Raw genomic sequence first — 21,385 nt, forward strand, 5'->3', positions numbered from 1 at the left:
GAAGACAAAAGCTACATAATTTAATATACTCTGACTTTCCGTTTCAGCGTTCTGTTGTAAGTTCCAAGGCATGTGTGTCTCAGAGCAATTCCAAAATTATACGTTGCAACATAAGAGCTTCAGAATTTCATATCAGGTAAGTATCTTGGAAAGGATTTAGTTCAAACCCTTTATTACACAGATAAAGGCACAAGAAATACTTTCCCAGGGCCAGGAATCTGTGTTCCCTTTACCGCAAGTCAACAAGAGCGAACGGGAGTATGGTTATGAACTGAGACACGTCGCGAGGGCGTTGGTGACTGTGGGTGAGGCCAGTGTTGGCTCTAAAAAATGTGTATTATATCTGCTGACCTGGAAACTGGGGGCGTCCAAACGCAACCTTGCTCTATATAACATCAGTCTCACCCTGAAAATCATACATATTTTAGGGTAGGCATCTTGCTTTTGGAAATTTGATGTTGGATGCGACAATTTCATGAGATTCTAGAGCAAACTTTTTCCTTAAAGCTTATGTCTTCTTTATAGCACGAACAAATCTAAAGTGATTTTGAAATTATTTGAATCTGGATTAAAAAATATTTCAGACTTTTCACTTACAAAGAAACGATCTTAGGATAAGAATCAATTTTTTTTAATAAATCTGCCTAAACGTTTTTTGAGAACATTAGTCAGTTTTCAAAGAATTTTCTGTTTAGCAAAGGGAAGGTTTGAAACATTTTCAAAACTGCAGAGTTAAAATTTTTTCAAAGCCATGTTTTTGAAAGTTTTTTTTGTTAATAGCCATAGTTTTTCTATACGCGTGCGAGTGTTATATCAGACTTCGTCACATAGACTAGGCCAAAGAGAAGGGCAGGTCATAAAAAGGTCATTATAATTTACACATTAAGTGTTTTTTCCGTTACAGAAATAACACTTATTCAAAAAAGAAGGTTTAAAAATATACAAGCCACTGAGCAGAATGCCCACAAGAGCCACTTACGAAGAAATATAAAGCATGTTGCCGCAGTTTCATGCTAATAAGCATTGCAGAGCAGTGAGATTTTCTAATTTTCTAGCTCTTGTTTTTCACGACAACATCTGTTGACCTAACGTTGGCATTCAGCGCGGCACAGATGTGCTGGGAATTGCAAAGGTAGGTCAAGAGCAGAAAAGGAGGGGGGTGCGGCTCAGAAATTAGGAGTAGAAGAAAGAAAGGCAAAGATATTTTCTTCTTTGTTGCTCATGTTTTTACAACAGCCTTTGAAAACTGGAGACAAAACGCCAAATACCCACAACAAGATCAAACTGACACCGAGCTGGTACGCGCAGGTGGAGTCCCTCTGTACGGACTTACCAAGTGATCGCTTCGTGGATGGAGCTGTGTTGTCAAGGTCATGACCATCCCCAGGCAAATGACCCTTTAAAGATTTTATTATCTTTCCCTGCCAAAAATGGTAACATTTCCACTAAATATTTAGAGTCTTGGCTTGCTTTGTTTCGTGTTAATCTGCTTTGAAGGTCAGGAATGCCCAATCCTATCATCCCCCTAACACCATGATGTTTTTCCTTCTGCGGCACCAGATTCTGACTGTATCCTCAGCTAAGGCAATCATGCGTTCTGACAGTACCCATAGAAGAGGAGGGAGTCCTACGGGCATCTTTGCTTTCCAAGTGTCTGATATTTTGGGGACTAGCCTTCAAGCGACGACTCTGTGTTCTGTTTTTGCCTCAATGGGGCAAGTGTCCACTTAGCAAGGTGAGAGTTAAGACAAAAATCTCAGAACAAAGAGCTTGATCTATCCACCTTTTTTTTTTAATTGAACTATTGTCAGTGACAACGTGTCAATGTCTGCACTCACCATTTTTTGTTGTTGTTTCAGGAATGCATTTTTATTTCTACTGACATGATATTTAGATAGAGAACAGGGATTGAAAAAAAATAATTGCGTTCACTAAAAGAGATAGCATCCTATTGCATTGTTACAGACAGTTTTTATGGAACCACAAGTTGCTGAATCTAATGATTACCTCTGGCCTCAGTTGCAAATAACCTACACCCCAATTACAGTTTCCAGAGTACGTTCCCTTCCCTGCTTCAGAGCAGGAGGCATTGGCAGTGAAAGGTAATTAGTAAGAACTGCAGGGCCAGCAGATTTTCTACACAAATGACAATGCTGAGTTCCACTGAGTGAAGGAAAAGTGACTTTATTTTCTCCCTTTGGTGGGAATTTCAACTGCTCACGTTCCTATGTATTTGAGGGGTTTTGATATTGCAGAAAAACCCCTCCCGCGAGGGAGAGGGGAACCGAGCAGTGACTGGGTAACAACCACGTGCTTATAACACTTGAACCTTGAAGTGTAAACGGAGCCAGCTTAGAAAGCGATGGGCAAGTGAACTCGGGCAGAGCAAGGAAGCATTCTTCAGGAAAACCAAAAAGTCGCTTAATAGGAGTTGACCCATTTGAGCACAGAATGGACATAATTCATACGGTTACCGCGTAATTCATTTATAGATCAATGTAACAATGGTGTGGAAAGACAGAGAAAGATCCTTAAAGGAGAAAAAGAGGATAAAAGGCAGCAGCGAACCCGTCTTTAGACGGTCCTGAAAGAGGTAGAAGGACCCTCTGCAGACGTGTCGCCGTGAGCTGCACGGAGCCTGGAGAGGGGCGTGGGCACATATCACTCACTCCTTAACCTCCCCGAGCGCTTTGTCATCTCTAAAACGGGAATAACCCTTTAAAGGATTGTTGTTGTGACTAGAGACAACGGGTGTAAATGCCGATCTAGGCTCTGCGCTGGCTCAAGAAACGGCAGTACTAAAATGAAGAAGGAGGTTGCAAAGATTTCAGCCAAGTGGAATGATAAGAGGAAAACAGGCTTGAGAATTTAACGTAACAGAACATGGAGGAAACTGGGGAATGAAAGAGCCTGCAGCCTGAGGTATCGGCCCCATGGGTGCTGTCGCGAGTGACCTGGGAGAGGCGGCAAAAATTAGGAGCCTGGGTCTGGGTACACAGAACCAGAAAACCTGAAAAATCCCAAGACGTTTTGAAGGCGGGGAGAAAAGTGACATGATTTATGACTCATGCAGTCATCTGACAAATGAATGAGTGAAGTCTCACTAATTCTTGGTGAATGGACAAGACCTGGTAGAGTGTTAGAGAAATTCGGTGTAATTCGTTGCGGTCATACGAAGTAGCCAGTGCTTCTCTGCAGGTCCAGGGTCCACTCTTGCCAACCACAGGCTCTCTCTAGAATCTCTTTTGATGTTTAAAAAAACTGTTATTCACAGGTATCATCTTTTGTTTGAATAAGGCTTTAATGTACCTTTGAACATTAGACATGTTCTTTGTGTCTTAGACATTTCCCCAGAGACGTGTCTGCATGTTGGATGTGTGCTGTACAGTAAACAGAGAACTTTCTAAAAAGGGAGATAATCGTAAATCATGTGCACAGGCCTGAGCAGCTTTTATTTTAGCACAAAGTTTTCCACATTTAAAATGTTATGGATTGGTCATTTTTGCTTCATTGTAAAGTGTATTGTCCACTTGGTTAAACTATACATCAGATCTCTTCCTTTTAAACTCTAAGTCATCAGCTCCAAGTTTTCCCGACTTCCTCCTCAGAATGCAAATCATAGCTTATGTTCTTAAGAGACGTGTGCCCCTCAGCTCCCCAACCCAGATCACACGTAAACACTCACAGCTGAAAATGAAAGGTGATTTCGTTTCCCGCAAGTCGAGGAGAGAGGATGAGAACCGGGGACAGTGGCCTCGCAAAGGGAGCGAGTTGAGAGTTAATTTCCCCAGAGACAGGAAATACCCCTCCCCACCAACACACACACACAGAGTCCACATGACACAACAACCAGGCAGCAATCAGGTTCTGCACACAATGCAAAAAGTACTTTCAAGAGAAATGCTTTTACTTCATTCTCACAAGACTTGTGAACAACACAAGGCTTGTGCCAAGAATTATAAAAAAGAAACCATAGCAGCTCCCACTTACAGGGGCCTTCACCTGATTTGGAAATATGTTCCCCCTGCATACATTATATCATGGAATCCCTGCAAAAATTCTGGGATATGGGCTGGCGTGAGTACCCTAGCTTCACAGATGAAGAAAATGGGATTCACAGAGGTCGTGACAGGATTTGTCCGAGGTCACCCAGTTACTGTGAAATTGAGCCATGATGACTCCAGATTTGTTTGGCCTCTAATCCTAATCTCACAGGTCTGTGTGCATTCCTTTCTGTAATCTCCCCCCGACAGCAAAAACAGGTCTTGTGGGTTCTCTTTCTAATGTTAAAATAATAAAAAACACTTTCATAATGAGAACCTTAAACGACTTTGTTTCAATGTCTGTCCATTTTACTATATGAAGAGTACCTATTTGTGGGTAACTTGGACAGCAGAGAGGGATCTTGAGTTAATTTCTGCTTCCCTCTTGTGTCAGAGACGAGTAATGACAATTTCAAGAGCCTTCCGGGGTCTTTTATCTCCTTCCTTTCTCTTCTTATCCATCCTGTAAATTATCCCATTTCTTCTCTATCTGAGAGAAGGAAAAGTCTGAATTTGAAATTTTGATCTGTTCACATAGTACCCTTTAGCTCCCTTGAAACTCTCAGTAACATGTATCTATTTCCTTAAAAGCACAATTCCAGTCTGTGACAGAGTAAGATTAGATCAACACCACACAATGCAGTAAATCTTTGCCCCGTGTCTTCCTTACAAACTGTCTCAAAGCAATTTTCAGTATTAAGTCATGCTGTTACCCAGTTATAAGCCCCTCTCTGACGGAACACTGTGTCGTGATGGGCTTTGGGTCTATTTTGGAACATTAGTCACTGGTTCATAAAATGCAGGTGTATCCTTGCTTTTCACATGGTTACGGCTCTGAAAAGTCATGCTATTTACTGCATCATTCACACTTTAGAAGGTCTTTCTATTTAGAGAAAAGCTTTGGTGAATCATTTTCATGCAGATCAGGCTTACTCAAGGAAGCTTTAGAACCTTCGTAAAAGGGATCGTATGGGTAACAGTCTAGTTGGGAGCAGAGGCGGGAGACCTGGCAGTTGTTTTTTTCTCATGTGTGCTTCTCCCGGGCGGTTTTGGGTGGGGGACGACCATAGATGCTGTTAGCAGGGGTGTTCAAGGGTCTCCCCTCTTCCAGTCGCCTTTTGGCAGTCCTGCTGAAACCATCACTACATCTTGTTTCTGCTACAAACCCTGATAAGATTATAGTAAAGGCGAGATGCCCCCATCACAGGCTGGCCTTTTCCCTTTCTCTGGATCTGACTGTCTAAATGTGTCTCTGAAACCAGGGCTGGTATCTTCCTACAGACGACTGCCTCGGAGAAATTCAGATCTGACTTTGCTATTTGAATTATGCCAGGGCAACACCATGCCATGAAGCAGAAAACTCTAAATTGGATGTGGCACCCAGCCATGGCTCGAACTCTAAGGAGGCAGGTGCTGTGAAGTGACACAGCAGAAGAGAATAAAGAAGACTTTGCCGAGTGCGGCAGGATGCTTTTGCAGAGAGGGTCCCACTGTCCTGCCGGCCCTCAGGCAGGGAAAGCGGTAGGTCTGGTTAACAGCGCTCCAGCAGGTCTGAGGCATTTACGGAGAGAGGTTATTCACGTCTGAACAGTACTGTCTAACGTGGTGGTCACTAACCACAGATGGCCAATTAAATTTAAATTAATCACAATTAAATAAAACTATAATTTCAGTTCCTGAGCTGCACCAGTTCATTAGCGTTAAGTGGTCACTGGTTACACGTGGCTACGGGTTACTATATGGGAGCGCCCAGACAGGGCGCCCTTCCGTCCCCGCAGGGGGTGGCATCTGGAACACCACGTTCCACATGAAACTTGGCTCTGATGGGCTCGTAATCAATGGCCCAAAGAATGGAGATTGAGAATCCTTGGAAGAATCACTTCCCTTACGATTACAAGGGACTGAGTCTAGCTGCAGGAAAGAAGAGAAAAAAAGCAGGATTTAAAAATCACACAGGGCCAGGAGGGGGAGCTACGATCCTCTCGCATTAAGCTTGACTTTTCCCCTACTGGAAACTGAACCCCGCACAGCCGTGGCTGGATTAAGGCACCAAAAGAGAAATCTAGGTTTGCTGTAACTACGGGACACTCCGCCACTCAGGCTCTTTGCAATACTTTTGACCTTAGAACTTTGAGAAGGAAAAAAAAAATTACCACTGGAATATTTGTAGCAAAATAGATACGAAATGATAACCATATAATTTTCAAGGTTATGGACATATTTAAATGCATCTGTGGGGTCGTTTGGAAAGTCATAGGTTCAATACACAGAACTATTTCCAGTTTCATGTAAAATAAGTTTAGTAACTGGGAAATGGAGCCAGGAAACAGGATTTTGAAAGCCCCATTGTTCTCTAGGTCCAGCATAAAGATACTGTGTGGCCCTAAAGAATTCATTTCAGTCTTCTGAGTTTTAACAAGCACCAAGTATTTCAAAGAGGTACAGTGAAAGATATTTTTTATTATTGAGGCAAAATTTATATACAATGAAATGCACTGACATTAAGGGTACAATTTGATAAGTTTTGACAGATGTGAACATCCACACAACCCACACCCAACTCAAGATACGGAACATTTTCATCATTTCTCTCAAGTTCTCTCACGCTGTGGGAGAACTCAAAGCTCTTTTAAATCTTAAGTATTAAGTCACCTGTAAATCCAGACTTAATTATGAACAGGGCCATGAATATAGTCCCCTGCTGACCGTAATAGTCATGAAAGTTGACTGGGTGGAGGACATGGGTGGGAGGGCGTGGAGTGCGGAGGGAAGTGATCCATCCAACTGGCCAAGTGAAAGGGTCAAAGGCTTGGGAAACACGAGAGCGAAGTTAAACATTTTTTTTCTTTAGCTCAGGACCCTTCAGTACTGTGTTTTCTTTTTTTCTCTTCCTTCCTTCCTTTCTTCCTTCCTTCCTTTCTTTTCTTTCTTTCTTTCTTCCTTCCTTCCTTCCTTCTTTGCTTCCTTTCTTTCTTTCTAGATTTGGTGACTTACAACTCTATCCCATGGGAATAGAAAAGGCCCATTTCCCAAACTTGCCCACAGAGTCCTTTGGTCCAAAAGCATCTATTTACACCTCAAGGGAACTCAAGTTGCTGTGAAGATAGTTGGGGAAATGCCGACCTGGACCATGGCATGAAGGCTGGGGGCGCCACCGAGATGCAGTCACCGTCCAGCTTTGTCACACAGATGTCCCCTGAAGCATCTCTTCTCCCAAGCTTTCTGTCTACTGCAGTCTCCCTAACTGTGTAAGAAGGATAAAGTCAAGATGGAAAAGATACCCCTTCCCTTACAGATTTTGCAGAAAATGGGCTTTTTAATCATTCCTTTGGGTGAGTCTGCTTTTAATTACTGTAGTAATTTCCTTGGAAAATCAGAGAGTATGGACTCAGATCCAGGCTTTGCCACGTGTGAGCTCTGAACTTCAGGAAGGAAAGAGGGAGGAGCTCCCCAGCCAGCAGCGGGGCAGCCGCCACTATGCAGTTCATTAACCTTAAATTACAAACTCACACTGAGACCTCACTCTACAGACAGTGTCACACATAGAAAGGTGACCCTGTCACTTGCAGATGGATATTCAAAGATACAGAAGATCAGACATCTTTTTACTGATGGCCAGCCACGATCCCGGTTACCAACGCACAGAGATGATGAAGAAAGAAGAACGTTCGAGGGCTTCTCTTCACAGGGAATCTCAGCAGCGCTGAATGAGGGAGGAGCTGCGCCAGCAGGAGCTGAGCCCTGGTTACCTGGAATGTGACCCACGTGAGCAGGAGGGGGAAGGCGAGGAGTCCGTCAGCTTGGCTGCCATTCAGAACCGGTGCATAAGATTGTTTACTATGTCTGCAAGTCTGTGTCTGTTTTGTAATGAGTTCATAGTGTCCTTTTTTTTCTTTTCTTTTTTCTTTTTTTGTTTAGATTCCATGTATGAGTTAGTCATTATATATAAAAATAGATTTTTAAAAAGTTTCTTCTATATAGCACAGCGAACTATATTCAATATCTTTTAATAACCTTTAATGAAAAAGAATATGAAAATGAACATATGCCTGTGTATGCATGACTGGGACACTGTGCTGCACACCAGAAATTGACACATTGTAACTGACTGTACTTCAATAAAACTTTTAAAAATAAACAAATCAATCAATCCTAGAGATCTAAAGCACACTATGCTGAAAATAGACAACATTCTATTAAAAAAAAACTGATACAAAGGGGGCACTCAAGAGGAACAAGCCAGAATCCACCCGTCAGACAGTGATGAGGGATCAGAAGGAGCTAAGAGTCAAAGATTACCCAAAGAAAAAACTCCCCAGTGATGAGAAAGGTGAACCTTCTAGAAAGAGAAAATCAGAAGTTGATAAAGCAAATAAAAAGCATAAGAAATATGGGATCCGTGATGAAGAGGAAGATGGCGATGGAAGTGCAAAGTATGAAAACTTTATATATTTTATTGTACAGTTCGTTTTGTAAATATGATGTGCACATGAGTTATTTTCACTGAAATAAGCTCCTTTGCTCTTGCATAATTTTAATCATAATAAAAAATTTAAAAAGCAAAAAAAACCCCAAACAAACAAAAACAAAAAACGTTACAGCCTTTCTTGTATTCATAGGGAACCCAAGTCCCCTTGTAGGAAAGCCTTGAGACCAACGAGGCAGGACAGACCTAGTGACAGCAGATGGGAAAGAGGACCTCCGGGCACTCAGCCTGGGGAGATGCCAGGCGTTACAGTCCTAAATTAGTGACCTTAAAAAGAGAGACTCGTGACACACCTTTGTAAGAACCTCAGTGTTCTCCCGGGAAGACTTTAAGGACAGTTTCCCCCCCCCGAGTCTGTCACTGTCTCTAGGCGCTGCCAGAGGAGCAGCTTCGCTCTCGGGACTTATGTGGTGACGCGAACCAGCCCCAATGTCTCTCCAACCCCTCAACTTCCCAGATGGAAAACGAATGAAATGCTTGTGTGTGGGTAGAAGGCCAAAAGGCAACGATCAAAAGTGAAGAGCTTGTTTTAATTAGTTGATTGGTTAGTTCTTTAAAAACCACCACCCATTCAGACTACAGACGCCAAAGTGAGGGAGAAAACAGGTCGTCTGTTACCCAGGCAAGCGGGATGGGGCAGTGATCTCACAGTGACAGTGATCCCACTGGGGCCCTCCCAGAGGACTTCAATTGTTTCATTTTGTTTTTAAATCGAAAACTATTTAACGGATTAATTTGGATCCAGGAGCTGGGGAAAGTAGCAGCAGCCAGGGTAAGAAAAGCAGTCAGCATCATCCACCATCAAAAATACTCCTCTGCTTCCCGAAAGACCCCGTATTTAACAAATTTAGTGTTTTCAAAACTATTGATACAGCCAAGTCTATCAATGTTAAATGCACACATACACACGAATCACTCGCCAGCCTACCCTCCCACGTGGAGTAAATTAGGAAGTAAGTGAATAAATGCTGTGCGATTTTTCTCTTTCAACATCGATTGTGGCTTACACTGTTTGAAGAGGCAAAATCAAATTTCCTGTTGATGCTGAAACAAGAGGGAAGTTTCAAAACAGCAGAATAATAGCAGAGATGTGCACCCCTGGGCGGAACAAAAACTCCCAATTCTAAGTAATTTTTAACTTAATATAATTTATATTATTTTACCAACCTTTTCTCTTTTCTTCCTTTGATTCTGAAATATAGGGCATTCAATTATGCACAAATTATTGAAAGTAATAAAGAGCAAGAACCAGATTTGCCAGCCAGGCTGGAATCCTCGACTGTTAAAAAAAGTGGGAAAGTCATTTTCGGTGAGTGATACCGGGAAGAAGATGAAAAGGTTCAGAGTTACAATTGCCTTCCACCAAATAAAAGCCTGCAGTTATTGCTGAGTTTTTTGTTGTTGTTGTTTTTTTTTTTTTTTTGAAATGCACTGAGCTCCTTATAGATTGTTTTCTGTAAGCAAAAGGGGAAATAAAAAAAAAAACACTCCTTTATTCCTAGCCCAGCAGACTTTTCCAAGAGCCCAGCTGAACTAGAGACAAATTTACTAAATGGAATTCTATGGCATTTACTGTGCCTCAAGTACTACTGCAAGCAGCTTAGATTTACTAACTCACGCAGTCTTTACAAAAAGCACATGAAGGATGCTGGCGGGAATGGTGCGGTAAAAACCTCTGCCAAGCTACTCCTTCATAAAAGCAAAAGCAACACTGGAAAAGCGTGTCATCATGTTCAGAATTCTGGGAATTAGCCAAAGGCTTGCAACAATTCAGGGAGCATTTATTTAAGGAAAACAACTGAATCTGGGTAAGAATAGTGAGCTGTCTGTCATTTTAGCTTCTCCTATTTCCATCCCCGTCCCCCTAGCTGCGACAGTAGTCTTGCAGACCAGCGGCCTATGGTGATATGCCATGTTCACAAAACGAAGGATGAAAAGCACATGACCGTCAGGATAGGAGCAACGACTCTAACACCCGCGCGCGGCAAAAGCGCTAAGCAAACCAGGGGCGAAGGCGCCCCCTCAGCCTGCTACAGGGTAACTGCAACGCCCTGCAGCCAGCACCATACTCGTTAGCGAAAGACTGGATGCTTTCCTGTGAAGGTCAAGAACAAAACGTGGATGTCTGGCCTCACCAGTGCTCCTCACTATTCAGTATTGTGCTGGGGTTCTGGCCAGGACAGCTAGGCAAGAAAAAGGAACAAGGGGCATTCAGATTGGAAAGGAAGACGTAACGCCATCTCTATTTGCAGATGGCGTGACCTTGTGTACAGACTATCCCAAGGCATCCACAATAATACAACTATTAGGACTAATAAACCAGTCCAGCGAGGTTGCCGGGTACGAGATCAACACACAGAATCAACTGGTCTTCAGCACCCTAGCAGTGAGCAACCCAGAAATAAGATGAAGGAAATAATTTCATTTACAATAGCATCAAAAATAATAAAATGCCTAGGAATAAATTTAACAAAAAAGGGCAAGACTTGTACACTGAAAACTATAAAATAGTGATGAAAGAAATGGAAGAATTCCTAAACAAATGCAAAGACACCCTCTGTGCATGGATTGGAAGACTTAATACTATAAAAATAGCAGTACCTCCCAAACTGACCTACAGACTCAATGCAATCGCCTCAAATTCCCAGCTGCCATTTTTCTTTTTTGGAGGAGTTGATACGCTGATCCTAAAATTTAGATGGGTTGCAAGGGATACAGAATAGCCAAAACAATCTTGGAAAAGAATAACAATGTTGTAAGACTCTTACCTCCCTTTGTCAAAACTCACTATGTAGCTACAGTAATCATGACAGAATAGTATTGACATAAAGATAAGTCTATGGATCAAATGGAATAGAGTCAAGAGTCTAGAAATAAACCATTATGCAAATGGTCAGTTGAGTTTTGACAAGAGTCCCAAGATAATTCAATGGTGAAAGAACAGTCTTTTTAATAAATGGTGCTGGGACGACTGAATATCCACATGCAAAAGAATGAAGTTGCCTATGCACACCAGATACAGAATTAACTCAAAAATAAATCAAAGACCGGAACATATGAACTAAAAGTCTAAAACTTATCAATGAAAACATGGCAGGGGAATCATCATGACCTTGGGTTAGTTGATGGTTTCCTCAATATGACACCAAAAGCACAAACAACAACGGGAAAATAGAAAAATTGGACTACATCAAAATTAAAACCCACTGTGCCTCAAAGGAAACTGTCAGCAAGTGTGAATACAGCCCAGAGAATGCAAGTAGGTAGTTGCAAATCATAGATTTATAGCGGTCTAGGATCCAGAATATATAAAGAGCTTTTACATCTCAACAACAAAAAGACAAATAACCTATTTAAAAATGGGCAAAGGGTCTTAACATGCATTTCTCACAAGAAGATATACACACGTCCAATAAGCACATGAAAATGCACTGTCATATCTAGTCGTTAGGAAAATGCAAGTCAGAACCACATTGATCTGACACTCCACCCTCACTAGTGGAGCTGTGACCAAAAAGGCAGAAAATAACAAGTGTTGGCAAAGATGTGGAGAAATTGGAAGTCTTGTATATTTGTGTAGGAATACAAAACAGTACATCCGCTTTGGAAAACACTCTTGCAGTTTTTCAAAAGTTAAACATAGAATTGAATCTACTGTTTCACACCTGATTATATACCCAAGAGAACTAAAGACATATGTTCACAAAAAACCTGCACACGATGTACAGAGTCAGTAATCACAGCCAAATGGCGGAAGCAACCCAAACGTCTCTCCGTTGATGAACGCATAAACAAGACGTTACATTCCACATGGTGGACTATGGTTCCATAAAAAATTGTAAATGAAGTACTGATGTATGCTACAACACGGATGAACCTTGAAAACATTATACTGAGTGAACAAAGCCAGACACGAAAGGTCACATATTGTATAATTCCAATTATATGGGATGCCCAGGCGAGGCAAATCCATAGAGACAGAAAGTATGCCAGTGGTTGCCAGGAGCTGGAGTGGAGGAAGGACTACGGAGTGACCGCTAATGGATATGGGGTTTCTTTGGGGGATGATAAGCCTGCCCTGGAATTACAGAATGTGATAGTCCACACACATGTAAGTACACTAAAAAACCCACTGAATTATGCACCTTAATGGGTAAGAGAAATCTAGGAAGTAAGTCAGATTATCACCCTTATTTTACAGATGACAAAATTTGAGTCTTTAAAGAGTGAGCAGTTTACCCTAAGTCACACCATTAGTAGGCAGCAGAATCGAGATTTAGTTCTATATAGTCCAGCTCAAGTCCAAACTTTAACCCTTGTGTCACGTAGAACTCTCACAAAGTCCTCTTTTCTAGCAAAAGCTCAGCTAACAAGCCAGACAGATGACAAGTTTCCTTTTCATTTGGAGACAATGATACAAAATAGAGGCATCTGTGCCATTTTTGCAAATTAGGTGAGGTACCCAGAGGCTCTGTAGGATTCCAATGACATGTAATGAAGCCTGCAGGTACCTTTACAGAAATTGCCTCTCATTGGATCATTGGTAAACATGACCCATCTTTGCCACGTACAGAAGCTTCTCCTGTCATGGAGCAGAAATTGGGCTTTTACCTGCAGAATCATTACCAGTGCGGACCTGTCATTTCTGTTTCGTAATATGACTTAACATCTCAGTGTTTAGTTTTGTTGTTTATAATAGAGGGATAATAGCAGTACCCGCTTAGAAGATGAATATGACGATTAAGCGCTTAAATTAATAACTTAACATGCTCAGGGTGGTGCCACACACATGGTGATTATTCTTAAATGTTAGCTATTATAGTAATCGTATTATGCTCACACTGATGCTATGAACAAATTATCACTTTCCCCCTTAATTCTTGTTAATATAGTCAGCAACAGAGAAGGATTCAGTTTTAACTTCAGCGAGAATGGGGTCAGCATTCACAGGGCACTACCCTGGATGCAGGAACAGGTCAGAGCTCATAGGCGCACGGGTGATGGACAGTAACTAACAAGCAGATGCAGGGAGACTTGAGGGGAAATGTATTCTGCTGAATTCGTGACGATTTCCTGGGGTAAAATCTTTGGAAATGGATGGAAACCACAGCCAGTTGAATCAACAGAGTAAGATTGCCGGGCTGAGTAGCGGGTCACTCTAGGATCCACGAAGGCACAAGCACACGAACCCGTTCAGCAATACTTGGTGGTCACCATTGGATATGGACTCACCCTTACTTCCCTCCTCTTCTCAGCCCACAATCCATTCAAAAGTCTTTGAGCAACTCTTCTCGGCTCCTTTTGGAAAGCTGACTGCCAGAGCCTCTGTGTCCGCACAGAAGGAACAAGAAGCCTGCCGCGCCCTGTGAGAGCCTGGAGGTCAGGGAGCTCAGCCCTGCTGGTCTCCACGTCTGCTGACATCGCCGGATGGGCTCGCAAGTCAGTTAAACAAACAACCTCCTCTCGTGTAGCTGCCAGGTGATTGGAGTTGTCCCTCCACCCCATTTTTCAGCAAATGTATAAAAAAGGTGGAAAGGAGTAGGTCTAAACCTAAGATCCAAACCTAATCCCTTTTAAAAACCTAGTCATTAGCTTAGAGAAAAGGTCTCATGCTTTATGGAGACACAGGGAACCATGAATCAATACTCAGTTACTCTGCATTTTCCTTGAACCGTATTTAACCACCGCAGGAATGCAGGCTACTTCTGCTTTAAAATATTTGAGAAAAACTAAAAAAAAACCCTGACATCATAAGTTCAGTGTCACAATTCTTACAGCCTAAAAGTTATGGCTAATAGATAACCTAATTTCTCCTCCTGAAATCTGAATTTTTTTTAAAAAAATCATAAAGAAAGAGATTTTTTTAATTAATCCAAGTTCTAAATTTATTAGAAGTAAAAACCAAGGCACATAAAAAGTTATATATTATTTTTTAGAAAGTTATAAAGTTCGATGGCTTGTCCAAGGTGAGAGCTAGTCAACACATCTATTTCTGTCAGACCTTTGCGTAAAACACGCTACAAGACATGTATAGGGTAGTGCTTAAAACAGTATGTATGGAGGTATTTGTGTATGGATGGCTGGCTGGATGGATTTTGCTGGTGTTTATAAAAATAAGCAATGCTCATTAGGGAAAATATATAACTTCACTAAGAATAAAGTGCAAGAAATAGTATTCATAACCCAACAGCTTTCTCCAGCTGAATAAATGATCCTTGTTACTTAAAATATGGAATTATTTTAATTTTCCACTTGTTTACTGTTGTTTGCTGGAGATTCACTCAGCAGCTCTGTGCTGACACCTGGGTATCCATTGCCACGATTCGTTGCCAGGATGATTCAGAACAACTGCCCGTGTTTCTGAATCAGGTTCTCACAGCCTGCCAGGGAGTGTGGTAACCAGGGTTTGTGCATGATCCATAGATCTTTCAAGGTCTCTTTACTGACCCGTTCCTGGGAGGTAATTTCCCATGGGTCTCGCATGTTTCTGCCTTTTGGGAGCAAGGTCCTGACTGCCCTCTGCTGTAGGATATCTTTTCAAGTATCACACAGAATACAGCTTTGGAAGCAAGAGGTAACACCTCCTCCAAAATAGAGGGCAGGCATGCCTACTGCCTATTATAAAAGATGTGCTTCCCTCAACTCCAGGCTTCTCTCCTGCAATGCAACCCCCTTCATCTCCAAGTAACCGCCTGGCCCTCTGCCCATTAACCTGTTGTTGCAGAAAAATGTGTTACAGCTCAGTGTTACAGCTCAGTTGTGACAGCAACCTGGATCCTAACGAGAGACCAAACAGCACTGGGAGAGCTGGAGAACTCAGGTTTGTTACGCCAGCACGCCCAAAAAAGTTAACACTCCAAGCTCTGGACCCCGTCTGTAGGTTTACACAGGCTTTTATAGGCTGCCAGTTTACGCTTTGCAACATCACATGCAAATAAGGTATAAGAAAAGTTGACTAATTAGGAACAAATTTGTAGAAATGGACCAATCAGGAGGGAGAGAAATAACCAGTCAGGAGGGAGAGAAATAACCAATCAGGAGTGAGGAAAATAACCACTCAGGAGTGAGCTCAGGGAACCAATAGAATTTTAGGGGTAAATAAGCCGTTTCAGAGGCAAATAGTGAGATAGAGCCTCTGGGCCAGGGAACCGGATGGTGCCGGCAGGAGAGTGGTGGCCCTGCCTGGGGGTCCTGCCGGTCTTTTGTATGGGGCTTCCCTCCTCACTGTGGGAGTGGGACTTGGGGAACGAGCACATAAAACGCTCACACTTGGCTACACTAGTGCACAGTGAATGCTGACTTGGGGGTCTCACGCCTTCTACCAGCACCCAGGACATTGTAGCAGCTCATTTGCTAGCACACACACACACGGTGAAATCTTTGACTCTTCATATTTGTTGACGCACATCCTGAATTCTTAGTTGGTCGTGGGTTAAGTGCTGGGGTTAGAAGATTAAAGTCCAAATTCTGTGTCATACAAATCCCGCCTAATCGCAGGCCTGCGTCACCTCTCACTGCTCCGTCATCCAGTTCCCCCCACCCCTGTGCTCCGTTCTCCCCTTCCTCAGACAGACCGCTCCCTGCACGTTCCATTCAGCAGCACTGAATCACCTTCACTTCTTTGAAGAGGACATGATACTGTATCACTCTGTGCTTTTGCTTTGGCTTAACATGATTACCTCTGCGGGACTCAAGTTCTTCACTGTGATGTAAAGGACGTGGAAGGTGTCAGATCCTCTGACTCTGTCTGCTGTGGACGGAATGACAGTGTCCCTCCCCCAAAACTCATGTTGAAACCTAACCCCCAAGGTAATGTATTGAGAGGTGGCATTTGAGAGGTGGTGAGGGCATGAGGGTGGAGCCCTCTTGAATTGGATTAGCACCCTTACAAGGGCAGGGATGAGCAAGATTGCTTTTTCTCTCTCTGCAATCTGTCCCATGAGGACACAGTGAGAAGGTGGCCATCGACAAGCCAGGAGGGGAGACCTCACCAGACACTAGATTTGCCAGCACCTTGACCTTGGACCTCCAGCCTCCAGAACTATAAGGAATCAATGTTTATTATTTATGCCACCCAGTCTATGGCAGCTTTGACTTTAACATTTTGGGCGTCTTCTCTAGCAGGGCTTCTAAAACCACACTCTCCTTTATTCGCTTCCCCCACCTCCACCGACACACTGTCAGAGGAGATCGTCAGGACCTCTTTGATGCCACTCTGATCAGTGACACTATTTGAGATGTCTGTTTACATCCATTGTTGTTTAAGGTGAAGCTTACCCTGGTGTGCATTTTACCCTGTTATTATTAATGGTAATATTTTATTGTGATGTTTTAAGTTACTGTTAATTTCATTCTTATTTGTCTTTATTTCATTCTTCTTTAGTGTCTATTTTCATACGATCTTTACAACATATATGCTACATTAGCACAGTAATATATGCATAGAAGAGAGAGGTAACCAATAAAGAATGGACATGTACTGAGGGGTCGTGCCTCCTCTTCCCATTTGACAAGTAGAAGAGGAACAGTTAGAAACACCGGAGACCACTGGTCTAAGCCGATAGTTCCAAATTCGGGGCCACTGACACTTCTTGGTGCCTGGGAACTAATGGACATTGTTTCTTGCCCTCGCCTGTCAATAGTAAGACCTCTTCTCCAGTGAAGGCCTGTCAGAGTCCCCAGAAGTCGTCCTGTTTGTCCTCCAGCTAAAATGCAGCAGACACTTGCTCCTCCTTCTTCCCCAGCCTTGTCGCCCAGTCTGCGAGCGTCAGCCAGCCCTCTGCTCTTTCCCGGGGACAGTGCGTCTCGGAGGGACAGCACGGCTGCTTTGTCCGAACCAGATTCCTACACGTGACCCCTGCTGCGCCTGGGAGCCCGGGAGGTGTCAAGGCCGGGTGGTGGTGCGCGGGTACAGGGCAGGAAATCTGTCTCCCTTTTCTGTTACATTCTCTTAGGAGGTACCAGAGACGGCTAGTCCTGCACTGCCTTGTGGAGTTTTATGTGAAGTGCTTTCCTTCTTCCTTTTTCTCTTTAAAAAAAACAAACAAACAAAAAAACAAAACAAAAAAAAAAACTTATAACAGCTCTGCTCTCTCTCTTGCCGTAAGCCTGGAAGGCAAAGCAGAGTGGCCAACACCATCCTGTGCTGAAAACTGCCTTTTCCTTCAGAAGCCCGAGGCTGGGCTGTCACTGGGTCAAGTTCATCGTGCCCCCTCCCCTTCTGAGGATTAATGCCTCCCGAAAGGCTTGACAGCACCTCCCCCCACCGCCCTGCCAAGCAAACGGATGTCTGGTTCAAAGCTCTACTCAAGGACATGATCAGAGGCGTCCAAACACCACTGCTGGGTCCAGCATAGGTCCAAGCCAGAGCTTTCTGTCCACTGCCACCAATGACCCAGGCATCACAGGCCACTTTGTAGGAGGTCAGAGAGACGAGAGACAGCTGGGGACATGGCTGCATCCCAGTGGTGCCTTTCCCCAGCAGGGTAACCGGGCCCTTCGTTTTCATCCATAAAGTGAAGGCACTGAACGCGATGCCCGCCACGTGCCCTTTCCGCACTGAGGTTCCCTGACTCTGAAGAACCCCTCCGCAGACATCGACCTGGGAGGGAGCTCAGGATGCACGGTCCCACACCCGCAGGCAGCCTGCCCTGCTGCAGTGCGCGTCCCTGAGGCCGGCGATCGGGGCAGTGCCTGAGTGGTAGACAGGGCGTGTTGGTTCACATACACGGTTTCGCCAGCACATCGTCACCGGTGCCACCGCAAAGCCAAGTCTCCCAACCGCGCTGAACACAACCAGCCACGGAGGAAAAGGCATGACGCCGTGTGCTGACTCGGTGCGCTCCCCGGGCGGCAGGGCCTGCCCCGGGGGGCGCTCGGCAAAACACTGCTGAGGACCCTCCCGACGTCCCATTGTGAGGAGGTCTCTGCGCCCTGCTGGTGGGAGCACGGACCACCCCCACTTCCGTGTCTCCTCCCGGGACTGCGCCTCCTACTTCTTTCTGGTGGGTCTTTCCCTGGCCTCGTGCACAGGGGCAGCTTCGTGCTAAGTCATAGGCTGGGCGGCACTGCTCTGCGGGTCTGTAGAACTTTCTAGTGCGTCTTCCTGTTCTCCACCACTGCACCCTGCAAATTCCAGCAGCCTGGCTGCCCCCAAATTCTGACTTCTGATCCATAATTTGAGCAAGACCGCAGGCTCTCTTAGGGGTGCTCAGCCCTGCACCACCGCCTGGAAGCTCCTCGCAGGCAGTGAGCTCAGAGGCTCCCCGGGGATTGTCCTCTTCTTGGGGAATGACTTTCACGTGCTACCTAGTGACCAGCGTCTGAATGTGTTGTTCATATGTTTTGCTTAGGTAAGAGCATACATCAGCTCCCCATTACTCCTTCGTGGCCAGATGTGGACGTTTACAGGACATTTTTAGGTGTCCTGCTTGCCACTGGTTTTCTCTCTCTCTTATTAGTAGTGTGGCTGTTATTTCATTCCTGGCCCGGCCTCTGTCCATCCTCAGCTTGGAGTTAGGCTGGGGGATGGGCTACAATAAAAACCATCATTCTGAGTGTGGGGCACCTGAGCATCGCGCCAGTGTCTCCAGCACCACCGGGTCCCCGAGGTCTCCGTGTGGAGCAATGGGCACGAGTACCTGCAGCGTCCTCTGCACACACGGTGGCAAAGGCATCGTGGAAATAGCTGTTATCAGTCCCACCCATCCGCTCTCTCACCTGCTCAGCAGACACTTACCAGGCACCTTGGGTGTACCAGGCGTGAGCTTAGGTTTGTACAAAGACAAAATGAAATCAAACCCAGTTCTCGACTTCAAGGGACTCACAGTTGAGAGGAAGGTTCCCACAGCCAGATGGAAAAAAAAAAGAGGAAAATGACAAATGTCATTTGGTAGCAAGAACCCTAGTTCACGGAGCCCATGTGGCATTCTTTCTGGAAGGGCTCAGGACAGTTTGGGAGGAATCTGGGCAGAAAAGCCTGAGACTCATACCTGGTGATATTGTCTGAAAAGGCGATATGATTACACATGTTTGGCTTCCTTTGCATTAACACACCCCCAACAAGAGGACCCTGCTTCTCACGCCTGCTTACGACCCGTGCTCATGGTCTAGGGTGCACGGTAACTCTTAGAACTCATGAGCCTAAGTTCATTCAGTCGTTTACCTTTTGTTTTTTTCAGCAAATATTTATCGAACACCTACTGCGTGCATTATTCTAAGCCCTAGAATATTCACCTGGAATTGTAAGTGAATAAGACACAAGGCTTGGGGGAAGGGTGTAGCTCAGTGGTAGAGCCCGTGCTTAGCAAGCATGAGGTCCTGGGTTCAATCCTCAGTGCTTCCACTAAAAAAAAAAATTAAGAAATAAACCTAATAATTACCTGCCCCCACCAAAAAAAAGCTTTTTAAAAAAAGACACAAGACTTTTGCTTCTGTGGAGGGAAGATATTACCATGGAGGGAAGATACTGCTGGACTGTGACAAGCAAAAAAAAAAAAGAGAGAGAGTGAATAAATGATATGCAAAACAATTCCAGCTAATAATAAGTACTATGAAAGATAAAAGAGTAACAAAAGAGAGGGATCTGGGTGATCCAGACCTACCCTGAAGTGCCACGGAAGCCGAGATCTACAGGATAGTGTCTGTGTGATTTGCGGAAGGGATGTTCCAGGCAGAGAAGACAGCCAGTGCCAAGGCCCCGGGGAGGCCAGGGTGGCTGCGCGGTAGGAGGTGAGGTCAGAGTTAAAGCCAGAGGCAGATTGCACAGAGCCCTTTGGGTCGTGAGAGAGGACAGGAGTGGGTTTCAGTGGGCCAGCAGCGCGATCAGACTCCTGTTTCTGCAGGCATTTCTGGCTACTGTGCAGAGGAGAGTCTGCTGAGACACAGGAGTGGGTGCAAAGAGAGCAGGTAAGCGACTATGTCCGCAGGCCACACATGCTAATGGCTTGGACTAAACTGGTACCAATGGGAGCCAAGACAGGTGAACGATTAGGGATGTATTTTGGAGGTGGCGTTGGCAGGACCAGCCGGTGGGCTTGCTGTGGAGAACAAAGCGAGGAGAGGACAAGTCAAACCCCCAAATCGCGGGGTCACCTTCTCTCGCCCCCTTTAGCCCCAAGGCAGCCACTGTCCAGAATGCTGCACATTTTGCTTAAATGTCTTTCTGTGTGGTTGTTCTGGTTGGTTTAACAACTGATTTTTTTTTGAAGCTAACACGAAACAAAATCAGGCAGATTCTAGAAATATTTTCCAAGCACCATTTTCCTTCTGAAAAAAAAAAATTAATGGGTAGGGGGGATGATATAAATCAACTGGAATTCCTCATGGCTACCTAATTTCAGTCTGGAACTGACCCCTAAAATATACAAGAATCATAGCAGTTTAGAAACAAAATTCTCACAAGAGCCCTGATACTAGATCTGGGAATACGAGCTTAGATCTTAATAGATCTGAGCCAAAGCTAATTTTCCTAGCCTAGTCTTAAAACATCGCTTCATTTCAGGAAGGGAGGGAGAGAGGAAAGGAAGGGGGGAAGGAGGGAGGGAAGGGAAAGAAGGAAAATGAAGGGGAAAAAAAATCTTAAAAGAAAACAAAAGCAGTAACACTAGGTGGCAGTGACATCGCGACTTAACAGGGTTTCAAACCGGACAGACTGACAGCCTCGTTGCTCGGGGAGATTAGAGATTGAAGTGAAAAACCTGTGAATCTCAGAGACATGTCCCCATTTCCATGTCCAGCATCTCTCTGCCTCCGAGTGCTGTGTTCATGCGCCTCTGACCCCAGGACAGAAAAATAGATCCCAGAGCTCCTCCATATACCACACCTTTAAGACCCGCCCTGTCCTTCCACGATTCTT

The sequence above is a fragment of the Camelus bactrianus genome, chromosome 35 (genome assembly GCF_048773025.1).
Source record: "Camelus bactrianus isolate YW-2024 breed Bactrian camel chromosome 35, ASM4877302v1, whole genome shotgun sequence".
In the NCBI taxonomy this organism is placed as follows: domain Eukaryota; kingdom Metazoa; phylum Chordata; class Mammalia; order Artiodactyla; family Camelidae; genus Camelus; species Camelus bactrianus.